The sequence below is a fragment of the Bos grunniens genome, chromosome 3 (assembly GCF_055505025.1).
Source record: "Bos grunniens cultivar Pamir isolate PY7600 chromosome 3, Bosgru_T2T1.0, whole genome shotgun sequence".
Classification (NCBI taxonomy): Eukaryota; Metazoa; Chordata; class Mammalia; order Artiodactyla; family Bovidae; genus Bos; species Bos grunniens.
This window is the reverse complement of record NC_141167.1, coordinates 50,394,037-50,411,862: the sequence shown is the minus strand read 5'-3', so window position 1 is coordinate 50,411,862 and position 17,826 is coordinate 50,394,037. Positions and strand designations below refer to the sequence as shown.

At 37.1% G+C, this 17,826-nt stretch overlaps 1 long non-coding RNA gene across 2 annotated transcripts in view; it reads right to left on the bottom strand.

Annotated features, from left to right (window-relative positions):
• The window catches only part of LOC147375606 (uncharacterized), a 70,388-nt gene that overhangs the window by 27,096 nt on the left and 25,466 nt on the right, over positions 1-17,826 (bottom strand). The window contains exon 2 of one of the 2 annotated variants that reach the window (XR_015161398.1): positions 17,452-17,517. The exons of the other annotated variant lie outside the window; for it this stretch is intronic. This is a non-coding gene — a long non-coding RNA (uncharacterized LOC147375606). The remainder of the gene's footprint in view (positions 1-17,451; positions 17,518-17,826) is intronic. 2 annotated transcript variants of the gene reach the window in all.

The window sequence follows — 17,826 nt, the reverse complement described above, 5'->3', positions numbered from 1 at the left end:
CCATGGATGGAGGAGCCTGGTAGGCTGCAGTCCATGGGGTCTCTAAGAGTCGGGCATGACTGAGCGACTTCACTTTCACTTTTCACTTTCATGCATTGGAGAAAGAAATGGCAACCCACTCCAGTGTTCTTGCCTGGAGAATCCCAGGGATGGGGGAGCCTGGTGGGTTGCAGTCTATGGGGTCGAACAGAGTCGGACATGACTGAAGCAACTTAGCAGCAGCAGCAGCAGCAGCAGCAGCAGCAGGCCTCCCTGTTCATCACCAACTCCCGGAGTTCACTCAAACTCAAGTCCATCGAGTCGGTGATGTCATCCAGCCATCTCATTCTCTGTCGTCCCCTTCTCCTCCTGCCCTCAATTCCTCCCAGCATCAGAGTCTTTTCCAATGAGTCAACTCTTCGCATGAGGTGGCCAAAATATTGGAGTTTCAGCTTTAGCATCATTCCTTCCAAAGAACACCCAGGACTGATCTCCTTTAGAATGGACTGATTGGATCTCCTTGCAGTCCAAGGGACTCTCAAGAGTTTTCTCCAACACCACAGTTCAAAAGCATCAATTCTTTGGTGCTCAGCTTTCTTCACAGTCCAACTCTTGCATCCATATATGACCACTGGAAGAAACATAGCCGTGACTAGACAGACTTTTTTTGGCAAAGTAACATCTCTGCTTTTGAATATGCTATCTAGGTTGGTCATAACTTTCCTTCCAAGGAGTAAGCGTCTTTTAATTTCATGGCTGGAATCACCATCTGCAGTGATTTTAGAGCCCCCCAAAATAAAGTCTGACACTGTTTCTCCATCTATTTCTCATGAAGTGATAGGACCAGATGCCATGATCTTCGTTTTCTGGATGTTGAGCTTTAAGCCAACTTTTTCACTCTCCTCTTTCACTTTCATCAAGAGGCTTTTGAGTTCCTCTTCACTTTCTGCCTTAAGGGTGGTATCATTTGCATATCTGAGGTTATTAATGTTTCTCCTGGCAATCTTGATTTCAGCTTGTGCTTCTTCCAGCCCAGCGTTTCTCATGATGTACTCTGCATATAAGTTAAATAAACAGGGTGACAATATACAGCCTTGACGTACTCCTTTTCCTATTTGGAAGCAGTCTGCTGTTCCATGTCCAGTTCTAACTGTTGTTTCCTGACCTGCATACAGGTTTCTCAAGAGGCAGATCAGGTGGTCTGGTATTCCCATCTCTTTCAGAATTTTCCACAGTTTATTGTGATCCACACAGTCAAAGGCTTTGGCATAGTCAATAAAGCAGAAATAGATGTTTTTCTGGAACTCTCTTCCTTTTTCCACTTGACTGTGTGGATCATAACAAACCTTGGCAAATTCTTAAAGAGACGGGAATACCAGATCATCTTTCCTGTCTCCTAAGAAACCTATATGTGCGTCAAGATGGAACAGCTAGAACATTATTTGGAACAACTGACTGATTCAAAATTGAGAAAGGAATACTACAAGGCTGTTTATTGTTACCCTGTTTATTTAAATTATATGCAGAGCACATCATGTAAAATGCTGGGTTGAATGAGTTACAAGCTGGAATCAAGATTACTGGGAGAAATATCAAAAACCTCAGATATGAAGATGATACCACTCTAATGGCAGAAAGCAATGTGGAATGAAAGAACTTCTTGATAAGGTTGAAAGGGGATAGTGAAAAAGTCTTAAAACAACATTCAAGAAACAAAGTTCATGGCATCCAGTTCCATCACTTCATGGCAAATAGAAGGAAAAAAGGTGGAAGCAGTGACAGATTTCTACCTCTTGGGCTCCAAAATCACTGTGGATGGTGACTGCAGCCATGAAATTAGGAGACAATTGCTTCTTATAAGGAAAGCTATGACAAACATAAACAGTGCATTAAAAAGCAAAGAGACACATGTACCCCAATGTTCATCACAGCACTGTTTATAATAGCCAGGATATGGAAGCAACCTAGATGTCCATCAGCAGATGAATGGACAAGAAAGCTGTGGTAATACAATGGAGTATTACTCAGCCATCAAAAAGAATACATTTGAATCAGTTCTAATGAGGTGGATGAAACTGGAACCTATTATACAGAATGAAGTAAGCCAGAAAGAAAAACACCAATACAGTATACTAACGCGTATATATGGAATTTAGAAAGATGGTAATGATAACCCTGTATGCGAGACAGCAAAAGAGACACAGATGTATAGAATAGTCTTTTGGACTCTGTGGGAGAGGGAAAGGGTGATATGATTTGGGAGAATGGCATTGAAACATGTATAATATCATATATGAAATGAATCGCCAGTCCAAGTTTGATGCATGATACTGGATGCTTGGGGCTGGTGCACTGAGACGACCCAGAGGGATGGTATGTGGAGGTAAGAGGGAGGGGGGTTTGGGATGGGGGACGCGTGTATACGTGTGGCTGATTCATGTTGGTGTATGGCAAAACCAATACAATATTGTAAAGAAATTAACCTCCAATTAAAATAAATAAATTTATATTAAAAAAAAAAGCAAAGACATCACTTTGCCAACAAAGGTCCTTACAGTCTAGGTTATAGCCTTTCCAGTAGTCATGTACAGATATGAGAGTTGGATCATAAAGAAGGCAGAGCACCGAAGAATTTATGCTTTCCCGCTGTGGTGCTCGAGAAGACTCCTAAGAGTCCCCTGGATTGCATGGAGATTAAACCAGTCAATCCTAAAAGAACTCAACCCTGAATATTCATTGGAAGGACTGATGCTAAAGCTTCAATACTTTGGTCACCTGACACAAATCTTTGACTCTTTGGAAAAGACTCTGATGCTGAGAAAAATTGAAGGCTTAAGAAGTGGGTGATAGAGGATAAGATGGTTGATGGCATCACTTATTCAATGGGTGTGAACTTGGGCAAACTCTGGGAGTTGGTGAAGGACAGAGAGGCCTAGCATGCTGCTGTTCACGGTGTTACAAGGAGTCAGGCATGACTTGATGACTGAGCAACAACAACTACGACTACTAAGAATAAGTAGAGGCCTAACATATCAAATAAGACAAACAGCTTTATCAAGTGTTTAAATATTGAATATATTATTGGTTACACTATGATATTATGTCCTCTATCATCATAACTACAGTGAAATAGTTTTCCCTGGGAAACCAAGAAACATTTATATTAATTGTCTTCATTCCTTACCATTAGCTACTGGATGAAATGATCATAGTTTTAAAAATAAACTCTTTAACTTTAGAATAATTCTAGATTTACAGGATAATTGTGGGGATACTACAGAGTCTCCATATATACCACACTAGTTTACCTAATTATTAACATCTAACAGTAGGTGCATTTCTAATAATTGATGAACAAATGTTGAAATATGATTCTTAACTAAAACTGTCACAAATATGACAGTTTCTCAAACTTTTCTCATTTTTTTTTTTATCACTGATGGATTTGAAGAGTATAGGTCACTTATATGTTCCTCAATTGAGATTTGCCTGATGTTTTTCTAATGATTATACAGGTGTTGTATATTCTTGGGAAAAATACCACAGAGGTAAAATAATGTTTTCATCACAAAAAGAACATACCCTTACTATGACTTTACATTACTGATTTTGACATTGATCAGCAGACTGAGGCATTATTTTTCAGGATTCTTCACCATACACTTAAACTCCCAACCCCCCATAATGGACTCTTTCAAGGGAAGTCATTATGTATAGTTAGTGATTAAGGAGTGGGAAATTAGGTTCTACCTCCTTGAATGCAGAGGATCTACATAGATATTTTGGAATTCTTCCACATGGATTTGTTTCCTATCTCCCATTTTAGGCACCTGTACATGAAATAAATCTGTATACCAACACTAGAAGGTCTGCCAAACTGATGGGAAACTGCTACAACTCTCCTTGGAGCTGTAAGTGTCAAAGAGTGCCATTTTTTGAGCTCCCCTTCTACTGTGCATAAGTGCTGCCAAGAACATAATCCAGGTGCTCCAGCCAGCTTCCAAGACTGTCCAAGTGCACCTTGGAGATCCAGCCTACACTGGTTTTACCCATGCCCACTCCAACTTCACCTGTCCCACCAGGGTGGTGCTGGTGTAGTGCATACCAGGACACCCAGCCTAAGCCTGTTTCAGCTCCATCTGCACCACCAGAGTGGTCTTGGGCAGCACCCATTTCAGCTCCAGCTGTCCAACTAGAATGACCCCAGTTCCACACCCAAGACTGACCCAACTCCAGCCATCTTACCAAGGAGACTTGGGCAAGGAGTGCCCTAGGGCACCTCTGGATCATTTCTGCTTTAGCTGCATCTAGCCTGACGAAGGGGCTTCCCAGGTGGTGCTAGTGGTAAAGAACCTGCCTGCCAATTCAGGAGACTTTAGAGATGTGGGTTTGATCCTTGGGTTGGAAAGATCCTCTGGAGGAGGGCATGGCAACCTGCTCTAGTATTCTTGCCTGGAGGATCCCATGGACAGAGGAACCTGGCAGGCTACAGTCCATAGAGTCACACAGAGTCAGACACTACTGAAGTGACTTAGCACACACACACCCTGCAAAAACTGCCTGGCACAAACAGTTTATGCAGTGGACCCTCCTATATAAGTCCACATCCTTAAGATTAGGAGAGGTACCTGTTTCACCTAATTCATGGAAATAAACACAAGAACTCAAAATTAGGAAGCAGAGGAATATGTTCTAACTGAAAAAAAAAGAGAGAGAGAGAGAGAGAAAAAGAACCACAGGAGAAAATCCTAATGAATGGAGATAAGTAATTTACCTGATAAAGAGTTCAAAAAATGGAAGAACAAAGTGAGAACTTCAACAGAGTTAGAAAATATAAGAAAGAACCAATCATACCTAAAGAATACAATAAGTGAAAAATATACAGACTAGATGATACTGAAAAATGGATAAGCTATCTAGAAGACAGAATGATAGAAATCACCCATTCAGAATAATAAAAAGAATTTTAAAAAATGAGAATATTTTAAAAGGATCTCTGAGACAACATCAAATGCACTGACATTCACATTTCTGGTGTCCCAGAAAGAGAAGAGAGAGTAAAGGGCACAGAAAATTTATTGGAAGAAATAATAGCTGAAAACTTTCTTAACCTGGTGAAGAAACAGACATCCAGGTCCAGAAAGCACAGAGAATCCCAAATAAGATGAACACAAAGAAAAAAACACCAAAATATACCATAATTAAAATGGCAAAAGTTTAAGAATTTTAAAGGCAAGACACAGCTAGTTATGTACAAAGGAGCCACTAAAAGATAAGAGCTGATTTTTCAGCAAAATCTTTACATGCAAGGAGTAACATAATATATTTAAGGCATTGAAAGAAGAAGAAGAAGAAAAAAAAAAAACCTTAACACCAAGCATATTCTACCTGGTAAGATTATCACTCAGAACTGAAGGAGAGAGAGAATTTCCAAGACAAGCAAAAACTAAAGGAGTTCATCACCACTAAACTGGCCTTACAAGGAATTTTAAAGAGTCTTCTTTAAGTAGAAAAAAAGCCACAACTAGAAATAAAAATATATGTGAAAGTTCATGTGGAAATTCAAGGAACTGAGAATAGCCTAAACAGTCTTGAAAAGAATAAATTTGGAGGGTTCACTCTTTCTGATTTCAAAATTTGCTTCAAATTTACAGTAATCAAGACTGTGTGGTACTGGTTTAAAGAAAAACACATATAGATAAATGAAATGGAACTGGGTGTCCAGAAATAAATGTTCAGTTACAGTCAGTTGATTTTCAACAAAGGTACCAAAATAAATCAATGGAGAAAGGATAGCCTTTTCAACAAATGTTTCTGAGACAACCAGATACCCATATGCCAAAGAATGATGCCAAATCCAATCTCACATTGTTTACAAAAATTAACACCGAATGGATCAAAAAACTTAATGTAAGAGCTAAAACTATAAGACTCTTAGAAGAAAACACAAGTTTAAACCTTTGTTAGGCGAATTACACCACGCTTTCTTAGGTATGACACCAAAAGCACAAATATCAAAGGAAAAAAAAAGGGTAAATTGGACTTAAAGCCAAATCTTTTGTGCTTCAAAGAATACTATCAAAAAAGAAAAAATAGCCCACAGAATGAGTGAAAATATTTTCAAATCACATATCCCATGGTACTTGTATATAGAAAATATAAAGAAAACTCACAACTCAAGTATAAAAAGACAACCCAATTTTAAAATGAGCAAAAGATCTGAACAGATATTTTTCTAAATAAGATATGCAAATAGCCAGTAAACACATACACATGGAAAAATGCTCAATATTATTAGCCACTAGGGAAATGCACGTCAAAACCACCATGAGATACCATCTCCTACTCACTGGAATGTCTGTAATAAAAAAGACAGATAATAACAAATGTTGGTGAGGATGTAGAGAAATTGGAGCACTCATAAAGTGCTTGTGAGTTTGTATAATGGTGTAGTTGCTTTGGAAAATAGTCTGGTAGTTCCTTAATTAGTTAGATCTAATGTTAACATATCACCCAGAAGTTGCACTCAAGAGAAATGAAAATATATCCACACAAAAAAATTGTACACTGATGTTCATACTAGCATTATTCATTATAGCTGCAAATGGAAACTTATGAATGAAAAAAAACATGTGATATATCCACACAATGGAATGTTATTCAGCAGCAAAAAAGAATGAAGTACTGATATATGTGACAACATGGATGAACCTGAAAACACCATGTTAACTGAAAGAAGGCAGACACAAAAGACAGCCTGTTTTATAATTACATCTTTATGAAATGTCCAGAATAAACAAATCTATAGAAAAAGAAATAGATCTGTGGGTGTCTAGGGCTGGGGTTGGGGAGAAATGGAGAATGAGTACTAATTTGTATGAGGTTTCTTTTTGGGTGATGAAATATTCTAAAATTCATTGTGGTAATGAATGTGTGATGACTACATAACTCTTAATATGCCAAAAGCCACTGAATTGTATCCTTTAAATGCATGATGTGAATGATATCTCATTAAAACTATTATAAAAATCATTTAGAACACAATTAGCACATAAATGAGGCAAATGTAAATATTTAGTTTCATTAATAACATTTCATACATTAAATGACTATGCATTTTAAAATGTTCCAGATAAATCTTTCCTTTAAAAAAAGACAAACTATGATGTAAAAAACATAAAACATGGAGCAGGGAGAAATATATAGTCCTTTTATGTAATATAGTACTTTTGACAGTAACATAATATTAAGCAACTTTAATACCCCATTTATCAATGGAGAGATCATCCAGACAGAAATCAACATGGAAGAATTGGCCATTTGGCCAAATAAACGCAATGCACACATGCACACATATGTATGGAACATTCCAACCAGAAGTTGCAGAATATATATTCTTTTCAGGAGCTCATGGAACATTCTCCAGGATAGATCACATGTGAAAACAAGCCTCAAAAAACTAGTAAGATTGAAAGGGTATCAAGCATCTTTTTCTACCAAAACAGCATAGAATGAGAAACCAATTACAAGAAAAAAAAAAGAAAAAGCACAAACACATGGCGACCAAACAACATACTGCTAAACAACGAATGGGTCAACAAAGAAATCAAAGAGGAAATAAAAAACATTCTGGAGACAAATGAAAATGAAAGCACAACATTCAGATTTATGGGATGCAGGAAAAGCTGTTCTAAGAGGGAAATTCTCTAGCAAAACAATCCTACCTCAAGAAATAAGAAAAATCTCAAATAAACAATCTAACACAAGAGTAAAACCAAAAGTTAGAAAAGACAGAAGAAAAGATTAGAGTGGAAATAAATGGAGCAGAGACACAAAAGCAATAGAAAAGATCAATGAAGCTAAGAGATGGTTCTTTGAAAAGATAAACAAAATTGATCACCTTTAGCCAGACACAAAAATTTAAAAAGAGAACACCCAAATTAATAAAATCAGAAATGAGAGAGAAAAAGTTATAACCAGTATCACAGAAATGCAAGCAATCATGAATCATGAAACTACTATGAAGAATTATACAGCAACACACTGGAAAATGTAAGAAATTATTAAATAAGAAATTATTCTATAATACAATTTTCTAAAACAGAATCAGGGAGCAGGGAGAAATAGGAAACCTGAACTGACTGATTATCAGTAATAAAATTCAGTCACTAATCAATAAACTCCCAACCAGCAAAAGTCTAGGACAAGAAAGCTTCACAGGAGAACTCTACCAAACATTTAAAGGAGATTTAATACTGATCCTCCTCAAACCATTCCAAAAACCAACAAGATTGCATCCAAATTTATTTTACATGGCCAGCATTAACCCGATATCAAAACCAGACAAAGCCACTACAAGAAAATAACAGGTCAATGTACTAGATTATTATAGATGCAAAAATCCTCAAAAAATATTAACAAATCAAATTCAGCAATATACTTATGGGATCTTATACTGTGATCAAATGGAATTTATCCCAGGGTGAAATAATGGCTTAACATCTACAAATTAATCAGTGTAACATACCACATTAACAAAAGGAAGAATAAAAATTTTATGATTATCTCAACAGATGCAGAAAAAAAGCATAAAACAAAATTTAACATTAATTTATGATAGAGATTCTCAACAACGTAGAGAGGAAATAAACTTCAACATAATAAAGGCCATATGTGCCAAACCCAACATCATACTCAACAGTGAAAAACTTAAAAAGTGTTTCCTTTTAGACCTGGAACAAGAAAACATGTCCACTCTTGCCATTTTTATTTATTCAACATAGTTTTGGAAATACTAGCCACAGCAATCAGATGATAAAAAGAAATAAAAGGCATCCAAATTGGATGGAAACAAAACAGTCACACATGACATGATACTATATATAGAAAACCCTAAAGACCACCACATCAAAAAGAATTAAGTATTTAGGAATACATTTAACCAAGGAAGTGAAAGACCTAAATACTCTGAAAACTGTAAGACAATAATAGAAGAAATTGGAGATAATGCAAATAGAAAGATAACCCATGCTAATGAACTGGAAGAATTAATATTATTAAGATGCACTTATTATACATACCAAAAAAAATCTACAGATTCACTGCCATCACAAAGTACCCTAGACGCTTTTCCCACAAGCAGAGCAAATAATTCTATCATTTGTGTGGGATCACAAAAGACTTCAAATAGCCAAAGAAATCTTGAGAAGGAATAACAAAACTGGAGGTATCAGGCTTTCTGATTTCTAACTGTATTGCAAAGCTACTGGCACAAAAATAGACAAGTTAACGGGACAGAATTGACAGCCCAGAAATAAATTCATGCTTATATGTTCAATTAATTTATGATAAAGTAAGCAAGAATATAAAATGGAGAAAACAGACTTTTCAATGACGTTGGGAGAACTGTACAGCTACAAGCAAAAAAAAAAAACAAAAAACAAAACTAGACCACATTCTCATAACATATATAAAAATAAATTCAAAATGTGTTAAAGATGTAAATGTAAGACCTGAAATTATGAAACTCTTAGAGCAATATATAAGGAGTATGCTTTTGACATTGATCTTAGCAATTTTTAAAAAATCTCTTTCCTCTGACAAGGGAAACAAAAGCAAACATAAATGAGATAATATCAAGCTAAAAACTTTTGTACAGCAAAATAAAAAGGCAGTCTACTGAATGGGAGATATTTTGAATGTTATATTTGATAAGGGGTTAATATCCAATATAAATAAAGGACTCATACAATTCAATATTAAAAAAACTCATTAAATAATGAGTAGAGGCTCTGAAAAAACACTTTTCTAAAGTTTTCCAGAGGGCCGTAGACACATGAAAAGATGCTCAACATTACTAATCACCAGGGAAGTGAGTCTCTCAGTCTTTATCAGCTGAGCCACCAGGAAGTCCAATCACTAGGGAAATGCAAATAAAATCTACAATGGCTATCATCAAAGACACAATAAATGCCAAGTGTTTTGCTGAGGATGTGAAGAAAAGGGAACCCTGTGAACTGTTATTGGAACTGCAAGTTGGTGAAGTCACTATGAAAACAGTAGGGAGGTACCTTATAAAATAATAAAACTTCCATATGATTTAGCAGTTCACTTCTTGGTTTTCATTTGAAGAAAACAAAAACATTACTTTTAGCAGAAAAGATATCTACTCTCCAATGTTCTTTGTGTAAATATTTTCAAAAACCAGGATATGGAAGCAATGTAAATGTCCATCAATAGGTGAATAGATAAAATATATATATACATATATATGCTATATGTATAATCAAATATTATTCAATAATAAAAACATAACATTTGCAATAACATGAATGAACCTAGAGGGTATTATACTAAGTAAAATAAACCAGAAAGATAATACTATACAATTTCTCTTGTATGTGGACTCTAAAATTAAAATGAAGGAAAAAACAAAACAAAGACTCATAGATGTAGAGAACAAACTGGTGGTTGACTGAGGGGAGAGACATGGAGATGGGCAACATAGGTGAAGACATAAGAGGAACAAATTTCCAATAAAATAAGCCATGCAATATAATGTACAGCATCAGATCAGATCAGATCAGTCGCTCAGTCGTGTCCGACTCTTTGCAGCCCCATGAATCACAGCACCCCAGGCCTCCCTGTCCCTCACCAACTCCCGAAGTTCGCTCAGACTCACGTCCATCGAGTCAGTGATGCCATCCAGCCATCTCATCCTCTGTCATCCCCTTCTCCTCCTGCCCCCAATCCCTCCCAGCATCAGCGTCTTTTCCAATAAGTCAACTCTTCGCATGAGGTGCCCAAAGTACTGGAGTTTCAGCTTTAGCATCATTCCTTCCAAAGAAATCCCAGGGCTGATCTCCTTCAGAATGGACTGGTTGGATCTCTTGCAGTCCAAGGGACTCTCAAGAGTCTTCTCCAACACCACAGTTCAAAAGCATCAATTCTTCGGCGCTCAGCTTTCTTCACAGTCCAACTCTCACATCCATACATGACCCCTGGAAAAACCATAGCCTTGACTAGACGGATCTTTGTTGGCAAAGTAATGTCTCTGTTTTTGAATATGCTATCTAGGTTGGTCATAACTTTCCTTCCAAGGAGGAAGCTTCTTTTAATTTCATGGCTGCAATCACCATCTGCAGTGATTTTGGAGCCCTCAAAAATAAAGTCTGACACTGTTTCCACTGTTTCCCCATCTATTTCCCATGAAGTGATGGGACCTGATGCCATGATCTTAGTTTTCTGAATGTTGAGCTTTAAGCCAACTTTTTCAGTCTCCTCTTTGACTTTGATCAAGAGACTCTTTAATTCTTCTTCACTTTCTGCCATAAGGGTGGTGTCATCTGCCTATCTGAAGTTACTGATAGTTCTCCTGGCAATCTTGATTTCAGCCCTATCTCACAAACCTGGAAGTTGGGAGGTGATGTTGAAAGTTCCAAACTTATAATTAAGGCTTGGTCTTTTCTGTAAAGCTATCTTGGAGCTATTTAGGGGCACTGCCAAGAGTTATATCATTTAAACAAAAGAGAACAAAAGATACTCATCACCTTTATCACTCATGGAATTCCCAGGGTTTTAAAAACTCTTTGCCTGGTACCAAGGTTAAAGACCAAATATATTCCTATAACACAAATGGCTTTAGGCATTTTTAATTAAATTATTTGGGATATACCAGAAGTCTATTTCTCTAAGTAATTTTCATATTTAGAATTTTGTCTTTTCTGGATGTTTTTCTCCTTTGGGGGAAAAATGTTTACATCATTAACTCTAATGTAAACTCTTAGAGCATGCACATTTTCAAAAATTTTTTCTATTCCATTTAATTTTATGTTGAGTTGAGCTGGCCACAAATGAAGAACTTGTCTAGTAAATATATGGGTATTTATTTCTAGTCATGTTCATAGTAAACACAGAGATTGATTTCTGGTTTTTATTTACAAAGTTTACACTTTAAGAAAGGAGTGCTTTGGGTGGAATGTGCTGTCTACAGAGCTTGGAAGCAATCCTAGATCAGTCACATCACAAGTGAGCATGACAAGCTCACATGGATTAAGCAGGCACCTGTTAACATGGGATGAAAATACAGAAAGTTGAAACCACAAATTATTCTTTTAAAATTCAATTGGAAGCCTTGAGAACAAATTACTTCCTGGACCTTATCTAACTAGTTATGAGAACATAACTTGCTGTACCAAGATCTACAGCCTCTTTCCAGCTTTTGGATAATTTACAAACAAGCACAATAAGGAAATTCACACAAATCAGCCAGCAGGTTAGGGAGAGTTCAATAGCCTCGAAAAGAATTTGCAAGTATATGAGTTGATATTATGCTGAAATATCACTTTAAAATTATAAAAGTCATGAATTTTACTTGCTTTTATAAATGTTAAAGTAAGCTTGCCTAAACTCCTGTGCCCAATGTAAGCAAGTTTAAATATTTGAATGTCCACGTGTGGTATTTGTGTTTATCCAAAATGAGCAAAGCTAGGATTTATTTAGTAGTTCTGGAGGATTTATAAGGATTCCTGGAGCACACATTTTAAGGAAACTGTGAACTCCAGGAACTCTTGAGACCACAGAAATAATCTGTGGAACTCAGTGATAATCAAAAAATATGACTGCTACAGCTATCATTCAGAGGTGAATACTGTCATTCTATTTAAGGTGAGGAATATCTTTTATGTCTTTACTGATCTGTATTTTCATTTGCAACACTGTCTTTATAAATGCAATTTAAAGCTTATCCAACCTTAAGAAATGACCAGGAGACAATCCCAATGGCTATAGTTGACCTTTCATGCTCTTTGCCCATTATAAATACTCCTGAATGTGATGCTCATTCTGTGCTTTCATGGTAGAAAATAAAACTAGAATAATGTTGCCTGGGGGTTAAACCTGGTAACTAAAGAGGACTTCTCTGTTGGCATAGTGTTTCATATATTTTTTAATTTGAATATTTTCTCAAAGGTCATGCACTCTGTAATCCCTCACAGTGTCCACTGTTCTGAATCCTAAATTTGCATTTTCTGTCTAGCCCTTACAATTATTTGAGTTTGCTACTCTTTCATTGAAAGTGTTAGTTGCTCAGTCGTGTCTGACTCTTTGCAACCCCCTGACTGTAGCCCACCAGGCTCCTCTGTCCATGGAATTCTCCAGGCAAGAATACTGGAGTGTGTAGCCATTCCCTTCTACAGGATATCTTCCCAACCCAAGGGTCAAACCTGGGTCTCCTACACTGCAGGCAGATTCCTTATCATCTGAGCCTCCAGGGAAGCTACCCTTTCATTAGAGAGGTGGAAACCAAAGCTTATATGTTATGTCTATAATAATCACCAATTAAAACATGTGTACAGCTTTCAGGATTTCTCTACCCTGATTTAGCCAAGATTATTATGGGGATATGTCTGTATTTAACAGTTATCTAAAAAGGTACATTCTTAGAAGGTCAGACAGATGTCAAAGGAAGTGAAAGGTGAGGTCTCTGTCATACACTTGCCCCCTTGACTGCAACTTTATTTTCGTTTGTGTACACAAAGTTTACATATTTGGACTAGAGGAAGAAGACATATCAATGAAAGCCAAGTTCAAATTAATATCCTGGATTTGCTTTTGCAGATCTTAGTCTTCTCTCCCTCATTTATGTACTAGAGTTCAAAGTGGATGTGCTAAGTTTTTTAAAAGGTAGTATCATTCACTGTCATTTTATCATTAACTTTCAAATTCTATCAATAGAATGATAACTATTTGATATTTACAATTATATATTTATTTGCGCTCTTAGTAAAGTAAGAGGGACACTGAGGTCAGCTTTAATCATAGCCAGTTTAGTCATGGTAAATTATCTGGAGCTGAAATATTAAATTCTAATCATAGATAATATAGGTTTATATCTGAAGCAGACTTCTTTGATTATCTATATATAGCTGTATCTTAATATTATCTAGCAATCTGGGCTTGCATTTTATTAACATTTATTCTGAATAAATTCGTCTCTCAAATGTGAATTTGTTGAGCACCAGCAAAGATTCAATTTTTTTTTTTTTTTGCTGTCACATTGAGATGAAGCCTACTGTGATGAATTATTAGGACAATGAAAATTAAACAAGAGTGAAGGCTGTAATTTGAGAGGGAAATAAATCTGCAACTTGCAGAAAGAACAGTAGCTTGGAAGATTTATTCTCTCTTTTAAAGTCACCTGTCACAATATGGTAACGCTAGGCATCAGAATTTGAAAGATGGCTTCAAAATCTCCTTATTGACAATATTTCTAAGTGGCCAACTTTTCATGTGTCACCGTGTGGGGGTGGGCGGAGCTTGCTGCCTGTCTTTTATCTTTGCCATGATTTGAAGGAGACGTTTATAATAATTAATAACTGAGAAGGTAGGTTGCTTTGCCAACCATATGACTATATAGTTAAGTCAGAACAGTGAAATAAACAGTAGGCACATATTATGATAAACTGGTGATGGCATTTGGAACAATGACAAGCAAGTGTAAGGAAGAAATTACAGGCTCCTTATAATAGGACCCTTGGTCCACTTATCAGAGAAGGCAATAGCACTCCACTCCAGTACTCTTGCCTGGAGAATCCCATGGACGGAGGAGCCTAGTAGGCTACAGTCCATTGGGTCGCTAAGAGTCGGACATGACTAAGCGACTTCACTTTCACTTTTCACTTTCATGCACTGGAGAAGGAAATGGCAACCTACTCCAGAGTTCTTGCCTGGAGAATCCCAGGGACAGAGGAGCCTGGTGGGCTGCTGTCTATGGGGTCGCACAGAGTTGGACTCGACTGACGCGACTTAGCATCAGTAGCAGCAGCAGCAGCTATAAAATTAACTGTTTTACAGTTTATGCTCATGTATTCAAGTGTTAGTTGCTCAGTTGTGTCCAACTCTGCCAGGCTGTAGCCCACTAGGCTCCTCTGTTCAGGCAAAAATACTGGAGAGGGTTGCCATCCCCTTCTCCAGGGGATCTTCTCAGCCCAGGGGTTGAACCCATGTTTCCTGCATTGCAGGTAGAGTCTTTACCATCTGCGCCACCAAGGAAGCCCATGCTTATATCTTAGATTTGGGTTAAAATAGTAATTCCTAATGTAAAATTTCAAAGTACAATGAAATGAACACAAATATACGTGTTTTAGTCAATATTTCTCTTTTTCTTTCTCCCATGTAGTTATAGAATTTCTGCCATGTTTTACTGTGGAAAATATAAAGCAGTATAATACTAAGTCTCAGCCTCTGTATCAATGGAAGAGGAAAACACATTTATGGGGTACCTACTAAAACTTCAATAACATACAATCAATTATGTGTAACAAGTTTTATTAGCTCCAGTTTTGCAGATGAGAAAGCACAGGCCTTGAGAACCTTGATAACATGAGAAAACTCAGGCAACTAGGAAAAATTAGCATCATAACTAGACCCCATGCTCATCTAATTTTTCTTCTAATGCTATATGCCATTCTTCCATCCAAGCAAATAAACATCTACTTTGGGAATTTATGAGCATCAGGATGCCTAAGTTCAAATGCTAACCCCTTCATAGGGGCATGCTTTGAAACTTTTCTGAGCCTAATTTTTCTCCTGTTACAGGCCTATGTAGGAGTACATATAGGTCATCTCCTGTGTGGCAGTACAGACAGGTCTTCCAGTGTAACAGAGGTGCATGCAAAGGGTAAGATGAAGGTTATTTGGTAAATTTGGAGGAATAGCAAGTGCAAAATCTCAGTGAAATATGAAGCTAGCTCCTCCGTTGAGAATAAGGGCTGGGTGGCTCAGTGTTGGTCCCATGGCTTCACTAGTGATTCATCATAACAAATTCTTCCAGTAGTCATGTATGGATGTGAGAGTTGGACCATAAGGAAGCTGAGCACCAAGGAACTGATGCTTTTGAACTGTGGTTCTGGAGAAGACTCTTGAAAGTCCCTTGGGTAGCAAGGAGATCCAACCAGTCAATCCTAAATGCAATCAACCCTGAATATTTATTGGACGGATTGGTGCCAAAGCTGAAGCTCCAATACTTTGGGCACCTGATATAAAGAGCTGACTCACTGGAAAAGACCCTGATGCTGGGAAGATTGAAGGCTGAAGGAGAAGGGGGCAACAGAGGATGAGATGTTTGAATGGCATCACCGACCCAATGGGCATGAGTTTGTGCAAACTCTGGGAGATAGTGAAGGACAGGGAAGCCTGGCGTGCTGCAGTCCATGGGGTTGCAAAGAGTCCGACACAACTTAGTGACTGAACAACAGCAACAAAAATGTGAAAGCTCAGCATGGAGGAATGTTTTTCTGTAGCCATTTTCATTTGTTCAGAGGCAGGAGTAGAATATGAGGCTAGCTGGGTTTAGCCATGGCTGAGATTTAGCCCAACTGGTAAGATGAAGTGAGTCAAGGATATAAGCAAAGAAGAAATTTCATGAAGAAATATTAGAACCTGATGGGAAGGAAAATGCAAACATGCAGAAAGAGACAGAGAGGGAGGAGATGGAGGGAACAGAAGGGAGAGAATGTGTATATGTGTGTCTGGCGGGGGGGAAGGGTTTGCAGGGGGGCAAAGTGATTAAGTGGTAGTGTCTGTAACTGGAAATTTAACTGGGCTCTAAGAAATATTGGAGTAAGGGACAGAGGAGTGAAGAGAATACCAATAAGCTAGACATTGTTCCAAGTACTAAGGATACAGCAGCACACAAAATGATGTAGAGATTGTTAATATTTTTGATAGTGAAATGATACCCCTATTTGCCAGAAAGCTCATAACCATCAGTCTAGACAGAGTTATAAAATTTTTAATTTACTTAATTCAGGGGTAATAAAGAAAACTATCCACTGTGATTTTGTATCTGGATTCCGGGACAAAAAGGAAAATAATTGTTTCAGAGCTTTTGTATCTCTTTTAGTAATCTCACATTAAGGGAGAGTTCATCAAAAAATATTTATTAGGCACCCATGTTCATAAACAGTACCTCAAAATTCATTTACTGCTGGGAGTAATTGTTGGAGAGGAATATATTTTAATAATAAGAGTAAAATAAGTATTTTAATTTTTTTCTGTGCATTTCTTGCAGAACATTAAGAATTAAATTAAATTCAGCCAATGTTTATGAAGCTATTGTACTTGACCTAAATGATTTTACAATCTAGTGGGGAAGAAAAATGTGTTCCAGAATTACCATAACAAAATGCATGAAGTGACAGGTGTCAAAAGTTAAGTATAAACATAACGCTAGGGAGCCCCAAGGAAGGTATGATTAATTCCTGCTTGTAGTGACTGAGGACTTCAGGGGGAAATACAATTTTAGCTATATTTTGAAGAATGAGCAGCATTTATAAAGGCCAGATAGGGATGCAAGAAAAGAGAATATTTAGAAAAAATTCTAGGCTGAGTATAGAAGAAAGCCAGAGGCAAACAGACATAGGTTACATTCAAGAACTTGTAAATAGGATCTTGTGGTTGAACCATAGTTACCTTTGGAAGAAGAGTGACATTGTAAAGCACTGCCTGGGACATAGAATATGCTTAATACATACATTCCTGAAAGAGAAGAGAGATGGCGAGCATAAAAGGTTGTTTTTGGATCCCTTCAGTAATGTGATAATGTTCTTTTCTTAATGAACATGTACACTGGGCATTTTGAGTCTCTGACATTAGAAATACTTGTTTTTACATCAACAGGGGTATAATTCAATGGTAGAATATATTTTTGTGTTGTTGTAAAGCTCTTACTACATCCTACTCTTGGTTGATGATTTTGGAGAATATTGTGAGAAATCCAATGTGCCTACTAAAACCACAGATGGCTATAAGAAACTATTATCAATTGTTTCAACAATTATCAATCAT